Below are 10,503 nucleotides of genomic sequence, written 5' to 3' on the forward strand. Positions count from 1 at the left end.
TTTTACCCCCTGGTGTAATTTAACATGCACTGACATATGATAGCGCAAGGGCACCTAGCTTTTCTCCTCCATCAAAAGGAGCTGCCGCGTCCATAGAAAAGTAGTCAAGCGCTCTAACAACTGTACCACCAAGGCGGGGTTGAAGATGTGCGCTGTCCCGAAAACCAATTCTGATTGAAACGATTTCACCAAGGAAACAGTTTACGTAGTTTATTCACCGGTCTTTAAAAAATCACGTCGGTGACCAGCTTCCTGCGCATATCGCTCGGCTTAAGTATAATCGCCCGCTAAAAAAACATTTAGTGGGTCAACTATCCTTGAACTAACTCAAGAACTTTAGCCATGGCCTGGCGCTGCATTTGCTGCTGCGGTTTATGGATCTCTGCTAGATTCCGCGCTTAGTAAGCTTCTCGGCAACGAGCTAGTCTAGGTTCTCTTTGTTCATTGGTCTCAGCAGCTTGTCTGAAACAGCGGCGATCTCTGCGTCTCTCTTTAGGGACAGTAGTTTCCTCTAGGCCTCGGATAGATGGGGTGGATGAAATATAGGAGCGTCCCCTTTGAAACGGGGTGGTAGCAGTTGCTATCATGCTCGTTTATCCCCTATATCCGAATTACTGTTTTAGATCATCATTCTATTTATTAAATTTTTGTTTCCACATTACTAACATTATGTCACTTCTCTGCTTTTAAGCCACCAATCTTCAAATCATTTTTTCCTAGCTTCCACCGCAGGTTCATTCACCCGGCCAATGGTATCTCTAAACACCAGGGCCCCGGGAACAGTGACTGCGTCTGTATCGACTTCCGGATGGATACCGTCCCATTCGAGTATAAGATGGTTAATTATTTCTGTGGATTTACCACATACTGCACATTGTCATCTTCATGGGTAAATTTCTTTTTCTAGCTGCGTGTTCTAAGGCACCCTGATCTAGTTTCAAAAAGTAGGGCACTGCTTCTTATGTTATCGAAGAAAGCTTCCTACCTGATCTGCCTTTTCCACTTTCGATATAGTTCCACACTGTATGTCTTTTCTATATAATTTATCCAATTTTTACCCTATGTGCTTAACCTGTTGCTTAACGCTCTTTATTTCTTCGTCCTTGTGACCAGCATACTTACTGGGTAATTTCCTTTTTCCTCCATTTTGAGTCAATGCTTTTTAGGTATATGCATTTAAATACTTTAGCTGCCCACCTGTTACTGTCGAATTTCCTCAGGCGTTCTTCATATAATGTTTTACTCTGAGCTTCGAAAGGCTCCACCCATATCTCTGTACTGCCTTTTTTGGGGTTTTGCCGTGGGCACCCAGTGCTAATCGTCCGACGGCTCTCTGATATATTTTAAATGTCGACTGTACCTCTGCCTTTAGGTACAAAACTGCATTTCCGAAAGTAAGCCCGGGCACCACAATTATTTTCCAAATACCTCTTAACACCTGATACCTGTAGTATCCGAACAATGCCCTATGCTTCATTATCCCGGCATTTCTTCGCCCTTTTTGCCCTAAGTGATTGATCATACTTTTCAATGTATGCCAATCCTTTGTTTACCCATACCCCAAAATATTTATATTCCGCCACTCTGAGTATTTCATGGCCTTGTAGTTTAAGACCCTGATCAGTTGAGCCGTTGAAAATCATCAGACCCGACTTAACTGCGCTGAAACTGAAGCCTAGAGCGTCCCCTTCGTCTCCGCAATACTTAACTTGAGTTCGAAAGTTTTCCTGGCTGTCTGCAAACAGCCCAATATCGTCTGCATACAATAAACCGGGGAGGCACTGCTCTACCACCTTTCCGCCTAATCTATACGACAGGTTAAAACCCAGGTTACTTGTTACTTTCTTGTATCCTCCGTTCCCTATTTATCATATAAAGTGTGAACAGCAGCGGTGATATAGGACAACCTTGTCTTGATCCTTTACATACCTTGATAGCTTCCGTACTTCTTATTCCTTACCATGTAATTTCTACTTTGTAATCCCGGTATATTTCCTGTAGGAACACTGTTATCTCATACCCGATACCTTCTTCTCTTAATATGTTCCACAGGAGTTCCCTGTTTGCGTTGCTGTACGCCCCGTTTATGTCCAGGAAGGCCAAACACAAAGGTCTATTTTCCACTATAGATATTTCGATGCATTGGGTAAGCACGAACAGGCTATCATCTAAGCGCCTAAAATTTCTGAAGCCGTTCTGAAGTTCTCCGAGTATCTTCTTACATTCTACTCATGATTGCATCCTTAATTGCACCGCCTGCATGGCCAACCTTTATATAGATTTAATAATAACCGGCCTCTATGCTTTCATATGCATCCTATCTTTTTGTTTACGTTTATGATCCCTTCCCAGATTACATTCCCCTTCTCCGTCTATTTCCATTTTTGCGAGCTTGCTATAAATTGCCTGCGACAATAAACAGCAGTCATTTGTCGTCTGCCTATTCCGAAATTCCCACGTGATTTGTCTCTAACATTTTGTTTCTCTATATACAATAACAAGGTTATGTCGCTCACAGAAATCTAGCAGTAGCTTCCCGTTGCAATTCGTCTATCCATGCAGATCGTCGATGTGGCCGTTCATGTCCCCCAGCAGAATAATATCGGCCCCGTCTTCAAACTGGCTTATATCGTCACTGAGACATTCAATGAGATCCTTGTTTTCCTTCCTGCATTGGTTTCCTGTTTCTAAATAAACTACTCCTAGCCATGTCCTTATGCCAGAAAATGTTCCTGATGCCCCAGATATATTCTATGCAAGATGATTTTATTTTTTGACAATTTGTTCCTTGGTGTATCAACATATCTAACCCTCCCTCCTTTTTCTCAGTCCTCGTTTTGTTGCACCTTTCCCAGACGTAGCCTTCTATACACGGCGGATCTTCTAGAGATCTGAGATGAGTCTCGCATAGAGCGTACACACCTATTTTGTCATCCTTCAACTGGTGTTCTATCTCTAGCCATTTCGCTCTTTATCTACCTCCTTGCTTGTTTATGTAGCTGATCCTGGTGTTGAATCTCTTTTTTGACTTTTCTTTCTGGAACTTCTCTTTGCCACTTTGTTGGGCTCCGCCTCCATTATTTCGCTTTCTCCTCCTTCACTTCCAACTACCCCTGTGCGTTCCCCTTAAAAAAGCTACAGTCCTGCCTGCCAGGCGCCAGCCGATCTCTGCTCCCACCCTTCTGTTAAAATGGTTGCCATCTCGCTGAAAAGACCTGCCAAAACCTGCCCTATGCACATCCCTGTTTACCTCAACCACTTCTTAACGCTCCTATAGGCGTAACTTCCTTATGTGAATATTAACTGTCACCACGTCCTTTTCAAGCTTTCCGTTCGTTCCTATCCCCTCCGGTACTGTGCACACAACAATCTGAGCTTGCTGTGCTCTCGCCCTGATATCGTCAGCTCCCCAAGCTAAACTTGTCACCAGTCCTGCAGCGTCACCCTTTAGGATATTTCATCCCCGCGGCTGCTATCACCATAATGCTCTATGCAGAATTTTTGACAGCCCTTTTTTTGGTCTCGTTCAGCACTGCGTTCAATGTCATCCCTGGGAAGGTTGAAACTAACACTCGCTTATCACCCTTACACATTCCATGATATCTCGACTGCACCTGCTCATGTTGGAATGCAAGGCACCCATGTGCTGTGCGATGTCAGGGCACGTTACAGAACCCTAGGTGGTCGAAATTTCCAGAGTCCTTCCCTACGGCGTCTGTCATAGCCTGAGTCGCTTTGGGATGTTAAACCCCACAAACCAAACCAAATCATGTTGAAATCTCCGGTGATAAGCACCCGGCCATTCTCTCTCTCCCTCCCAACTGTTGGCTACTGCTTTGTGTTATATGTGCCTTTGTCTCTTGGAGCTTCCATTTTTCCTTACTTCTTTCTTTCTTGACTTCTTAGTAGCTACTTCGTTTTGACATGCAACATGGCGGATTCGGCTGACACTACGCCTACGAACTCGACCAGGCTCGTCCAGGCTAAAGTTAGTATACAGATTGATGCTTGTGGGTCTAGTTGGTTAAACATGACTTCAGTAACAGCGCAGGTAGAAAGATAGGACGGGATAGAACACAAGAGAAAAGAGCGTTGACTTTCAACTATTTATTTCACCAAACATGCCACGTAGATTGAAATCAAAAAATGGGGAGAGAGCAAAGGGGAAACAACACTCGTCATGCCACAACATAGCACCTGGAGCCTAATTCCGAACATCTAAAAATCTAAGTTCCTTCTGCGTCAGAACGATCGATGGCATGCTAACACATTTATTTTCCGCACGCGCTATCTTCACCACCTCGATTATTTTTCAAAACCTGTGATCCTTATGGTTGCTGTCAATTGTGCTTTGAATAAATGCTGGTACGCATAGCTTTTTTCGATGCTGACGTCCGCAGTTACGGTAGTGCAGGCTGAGTTGACCCTGGTTCCTTCATATACATTGTTATTGTGTTATCTCAACCTTGTGTTAACACACCTGCCTGTATGTCCGATATATTCGCGGCCGCACGATAAAGGCACGCGATATACTACACCCCCTTGACAAATGACGAAGCGGTTCTGATGATTAACACCGAAGGGTTCTCCTTAGTTGCGAATTGGTTTGTTTTCCTGCATAACACTAAAATTTTCAACCGCGCAAGGAAGACAATTTGAAAGCCCATTCGTTTTCCAATTTTTTGGTTTTCAGATTATATACATTTACATGCACATATGGAATTACTGCTACTTTTCTGCGATCATCCTTTTCGTGTCCTACTCTTTTCTTGCCAAGCATACATTCAGCTACACCGCAAACGAGGGTTTCAGGATAGACAGCGTCATAAAGCCACCTAATATGTAGCGCCAGGGCTCCACGGAGCATATGTACACAAGACTTAACACATTGCTGATTCAGCATTTCTCTATACCTCGTTTTATCAGTTATGAGTGCACCGATATCGCTGGGAGAACAGCTTTTTTCGCTTCACATTTGTTGAGGTTATGGACCTCGAGCGAAACCCGCACTGTATGCAACTGATAAGAAAAAAACGTGGTAGCAGCTTCTCGGACCCTGATACATAACTGCCGATTCACACCGAAGCTGGCCTCGCACTGTTCAGAGAAGACTAACAGGCGACGCTCACTGCAGCAGAAAGAATTGTTTTCGGGCCCTTTCCCTCGCGTTTTTTTCTCTCTCATTTGCCTTCTGGCGTAGCAGCACCAAGCAGTTGACGATCGCGCGATACATTTAAAAAGTAGCCTAGTCTGTTGGTCAAATATTTTAGGAGAATCCCCCATGGTGGAGTAGATTTGTAATAAGGGAGTAATTACTCATTGCATCCACCCAAGCCTAGTCTGTAAACGCAGTTCAAAGAGAACGCGTTCTGTTTTCTCAGACATGTCTTGGAACGCTGAAGTGGGTCGGTTATCACTGGAAGCGCATCTAGTCTTCAGATATTCAATTAGACACGGTGAAAATCTAATTTACGTAAACAGTATCTTGGTACAAACGTTTAATCGCCTGTTATGATAGAAGGCCTTCAACTTCGGAATTAATTTTTATTGTCAATGTTTTAAAGAGTTACTTAAATCGTTTTTGCTAAATAACTTTAAAAACGAATAGTGCTGTCAAGGCTACGTGAATCTCAGCCGCCTTATATTTAGTTTAACTAAGGCTAGCACGCACAGTCATTCTAAAGGCTTGGTCACCTTTACCTGAGACAACTGGTAAAGTCAGCGTATATATACAGGCTTTTGATGGTAATAAACGCCTCGTAGCAGGGTCAAAACGTTTTTCGTCGGCTAGAGTGAGGCTGCCCTGTGATTTGAGTCCGCTATCAATGTGCCCTATAGGGCGACGTTCCGCCAAAACCTTATTGTTCGTTATAAAACCCGACACGCGAGCTGCCTAGACATTATCAATCTCTGAACCATTCTTTTGGCGGTGTAAGTACTCATACGTTCTGTAACGGTATTTGCAATCTTTTTTTCTGTCTTTTCATGGTATTTTTCTGTTTTCATGGTCAGGCAAGCTACAGACAAAGATAGCTTAAAGCAAGTTCAGAAGGTCTGAATTGCAGCAGACTCTAAGCCGTCGCGTTCATCAACCTCACATGAGTGGCAGCGAACTCTAAACGTTCGCTGCCAGTCGTGTGCGGTTGATGAACGCGACGGCATGCAGAGAGCAGCGAGACAGACGTGTAGTTAAGCACGTGGTATGATCGGCCGCGGTGATGACAAAGGGGTTCATTTCAAAAGTCAGCGAAGCTTGTAAGTTCTCGTCAGCACGGTATTGAAACCCACTAGAGGCCATAAAAAGGAGAGGTGTCTATAATAATCTTACACAAAGGGTCTCAGTGCTAGCTCATTAAAATTGCATCCAGGGTAGAGCGAGAGAAAGAAGATGGTTACACGCTATGATAGAGGCACTGAACAAGGGTTGAAGGGGAGCATCAGTTTGCAAGCCGTATCAACATTTTCGAAATTTAAGCTTGACTCAGGAAGTCAGGCTCCCCTTCAACCATTTTCCAGTGATCATAAAAAACAGCCATGTGTGACTAACAGACGTAAGGATGCATCAGGAAATCTAGCTTTCGTTAATACCTGCGCTTGCCTGTATTGGTGACATTACACAAAATGCCACACAATATCTAGCGGAAACGTTTTTATCAGTGCCACGTGCTAAGCAAATTAAAAAGCCCCCGATACGAAAGCACAGCGCTAATATATTACAGGTGGAGCCATGAAGGAAATTTGTTGTGGAGTTCATCACCGAGAAACCGAAAAGGGCTAGAATGCGCCAAGAGTAAGGCTAAGTTGCGTTGCGATTAGTGGAGTGGATTACAAAGTCTTCTTAAGCCAACTGCTTCCTTTAGGAATACAGAAACATCCGGTAAGCAAGCAAGCCCTTTTCGTTTAAAATCAATGGTAGATGAAAATGAATGTGTTAGTTGTAAACTCGAATTAAAATATTTTTTATGTCGGTCTCAAATCTAGTGCATGAGATTTAATCTAGGTTCACCTCTCTGTACGACCCAAATAATAATACACCTTCTTTTCCCAGCAAACGCTATGTGCCAGTTGTGTGTCCAAGGCAGAGACGGCATAAAATAAATCTATGTAACGTCCCTTCTCAATTTGATTTTTATTATACCTGCAGTTTGTTATTTAATATACTATTCAATGACGATTGCTGTTTTTCTTTCATTGTTTACAACGTACTAGCGCCATGCAGTCGCTGACTTTCAAAGACAAGTAAATGGGGGACATATAGGACTTGCGACCTTTTTAAGCTGTTGACTCCGTTGTCATAAGCATCAGCAGCGCACACGTCTGCAATTTAGTTGCCTGGTACTATAATGTGACTGTTGACCCAGCCGAATTTTATGCTCTGTCTTTGAGCAGTGGCTGTTCTTAGATTATTTATGATGTCCCCAACTGATACTACCACAGCGTTTGTAGGGTGAACAATTGCGAGTACGCTTAGGAAGTCTAACAACGCTGTTTCTTATGTACCCGTCTATTATTTTTCTACCTTCGAGGTGTCACACCACCTCAAGAAGGCTGGCGGCAAGTGCGGCGTGCGTGTTGTGTCTTCAGACCCTCAAAAGCTGGAACTCATGTGCATGTGCATGGGACGCATGTGGCCACATGTGCTACCTAGTAAATGACAAGAAGAAGAGGCCTGTGGGCAAATTTAAGCATACAAAACAACTAGTTAATTGTGAGGCTGGAGTGGTGTACAGCATTCTTCGCGCCTCTGGCAGACGGTACATTGGACAGACGGAACTCTGCATTAACGAACGTTTGCTCAAACACTGCAGGACAGCTCATTCGTTAACAGGCGCAGATCACTTAGCTGACCACGTTCGCCTTTCGTTACACAAGCCGCCATGCAAGGTGTTTTTGAGTAAGACATGTGCCTAGCGCAAGTTCAAGACTCTAAAGAGCCGAGAAACGTTTAAAGCCTTTAGTATAATTAATGAACAAGAGACCTGAGTCAGCGGTCCTTCTGTGGGGTTGCGTAGAAAAGAAACAGACTACCCCAAGTCAAATGTGTTGGGTCAACCAGGTAGGCGATAGAATGTGTGCGGATGTGAAGAGGGAAAACATGTGTGACATGGAGTTTGTTCTTGATGTGTATGTTAATATTGTTATGTGGTCGTGGAATACTGCAACGTCTGCAAGAAGCGACCCGACCATTCACACACCACCGACCGCCTCTCAAAATCGGCTTCATGACGCAGAAAGCGATATGGTATGTGCGAGTGGCAAGTGTCGATGATATCGCCGACACAGGGCCCGCTATCTTGCGATTTCTGTGACTGGCAGCTCGCTCCATTTACCTGATATGCGATAATGCTGCCCTGCCGTATCACATTCGTTTCCTATTTGTTACTATTTCCATATCTGTAAAATATGCACGTGTTTTTCTGCCGAGATACTTTTTATGTATGTTTCCTTATTCATATTATTTTATTTCGTGTAGCGTTGTTTCTTTAGCTTGGGTGTTATGTCTGAAAAGATTACCTAATATATTTTTGGATTTTCCACTGTTCGTTACTAACGATTTTGATACTTTTTCAGGCACTGTTATATGTATGTATATCTGCTCTGAACCCCCTACACAATTCGTCCCTGAACGCCTGTAAGGTATTAAAATAAATGAATAAGAAATGAAAGAAAGTGCAAGCTATTAAATGTAGATTCTGATAACTCGGCACGCCAGCCGTGGACTTGCTGCTTTTCGAACGGTATTGCAAATTTACAAACTGTGGCCAGCAACGTCTTTCCAATGTGACACGTTAAAGGATTCCACCGGTGCCCTTCCAGAAACAAGGCAGTATCGGCGACCGGATGTGGCGGGGATTCTCCTTATTACATCGTTATATGCCACGGCAGCACAAAGGGTACTAAGTGCGTGCTCAGGCACGCAATTTTTCCAGGCAATATACCATTCCGATTCAAAAGTTCAGTTCGAACAGATCGAAGCTTTTCAAGGCTATTTATATGCCACGTCAAATCCCGGAAGATAGGAGTTTTCAAGGAATGTCACATGAAGTCACATTATGTTGCATCCAAATTTCGTCAACTTCAGATGAAGGCAAAATCTGGGGGATCATTGGGCCATATAGGCGGGTAAACTTCGAAGGCAACACTGATTCGGTAATTGTCAATCAAGAGTGATACCGTATTTAGGGAAGTTCGGACCAAGTCGAATTTTGTGGCAGAATTTCGGAGGGGTCACTTCAATTTCGGAGTGATCACGTGACTGATTTGGCCATACCTAATTGCTGATATTCGAGTTAGTAGCTGCAGATTAACTGCCTATCAATATTATTGGTAAGCGGACACCTTCAGAGAAAATGACCTGTAAACAGGTACTTTTCTCCCAATTATCGCATTAATGACTAAGCATTACCGGCAACTGTATTGAGCGAGCCCCATTTGCGGTGGCACGTCGAGTATTTCGAGCAGATTGAAAGCGAGATACAATTCAGTCCCGGCGCCGGAAAAAGTCCAAAACACGCGGGTCACCTGCAGCGCAAATGTGTCTACCGCTTCCTCATCGAAGGGGGTGAACTGTTGCGCCACCACTGAGCACAATGCTGTATAAAGTCAGCGGTCCGGGCATCTAACATGCCCGATTGCATTGAAGAACGCGAGCATCCGATCATGATCATCATTTTCGCGACAGTGATGCCGGGAAAGTAACAAGACATGCGGAGCAAGGGAGGGTCGCACGGGCGGGGAGCGTTCAGATGCGCGTGACGATTTTCTGCTTTCGACTAACTCGTCTAGGCGGTCCTGAGTTTTTCTTAGATGTGGCGCTTAGTGTACTTCTGTCTGCAACTGTACATGACTGAAATATTTTACTGTAAAGGCTCACACATATGCACGCAACCCCTCATGACGCCAGTGGAAAGAGTGGTGTGAACCAATTTCAGTTAAATAATCGAATTCCTCAGTCTGGTGAACATTACGTGCAATGGAACACAGCCGCTGTTTTGTTGACGCAACCACATACGCATGCTGTACGTTTAACCTGTCGCCGGAAGATTTCGCAAACAAGCAGCTGCACAAAACCCTTTCCCGAACACGATATTCTTTCTCCTTTTCCCTGTGGGTTTAATTTGAGAGGTATCCCATCACATGTATATAAACGTCTCTCAGCTGCCGGCGCCGACTGAACTGGCTGGCACAAACGATGTGAAAAGAAAGAGTTTCCTGCCTGGAAAATATTTCATGTAAAGTTTACAAGAACCTATGTACCCTTACACTACCTCAATTAGTACACACACCATAAAATATCGCTGAAGATACCTTTCCCGAGAGCTGGAAATCTACTGTCGGGATTCCAGAAACCAGGCAAGCATCCAACACACCTTGTTAACAAACGACCCATTTCGTTAACACCAACGCTCTCCAAGCAGGTAGAAAAAATGCTTGCACCACCACTGTTTTTGTGGATTGAGCAGCACGGTTTCTATTCCCCCTTTCAAACTGATACACAGATGA

Source organism: Amblyomma maculatum, chromosome 10, assembly GCF_055883805.1.
Source record: "Amblyomma maculatum isolate TAMU_Amacu chromosome 10, ASM5588380v1, whole genome shotgun sequence".
Taxonomy (NCBI): Eukaryota; Metazoa; Arthropoda; class Arachnida; order Ixodida; family Ixodidae; genus Amblyomma; species Amblyomma maculatum.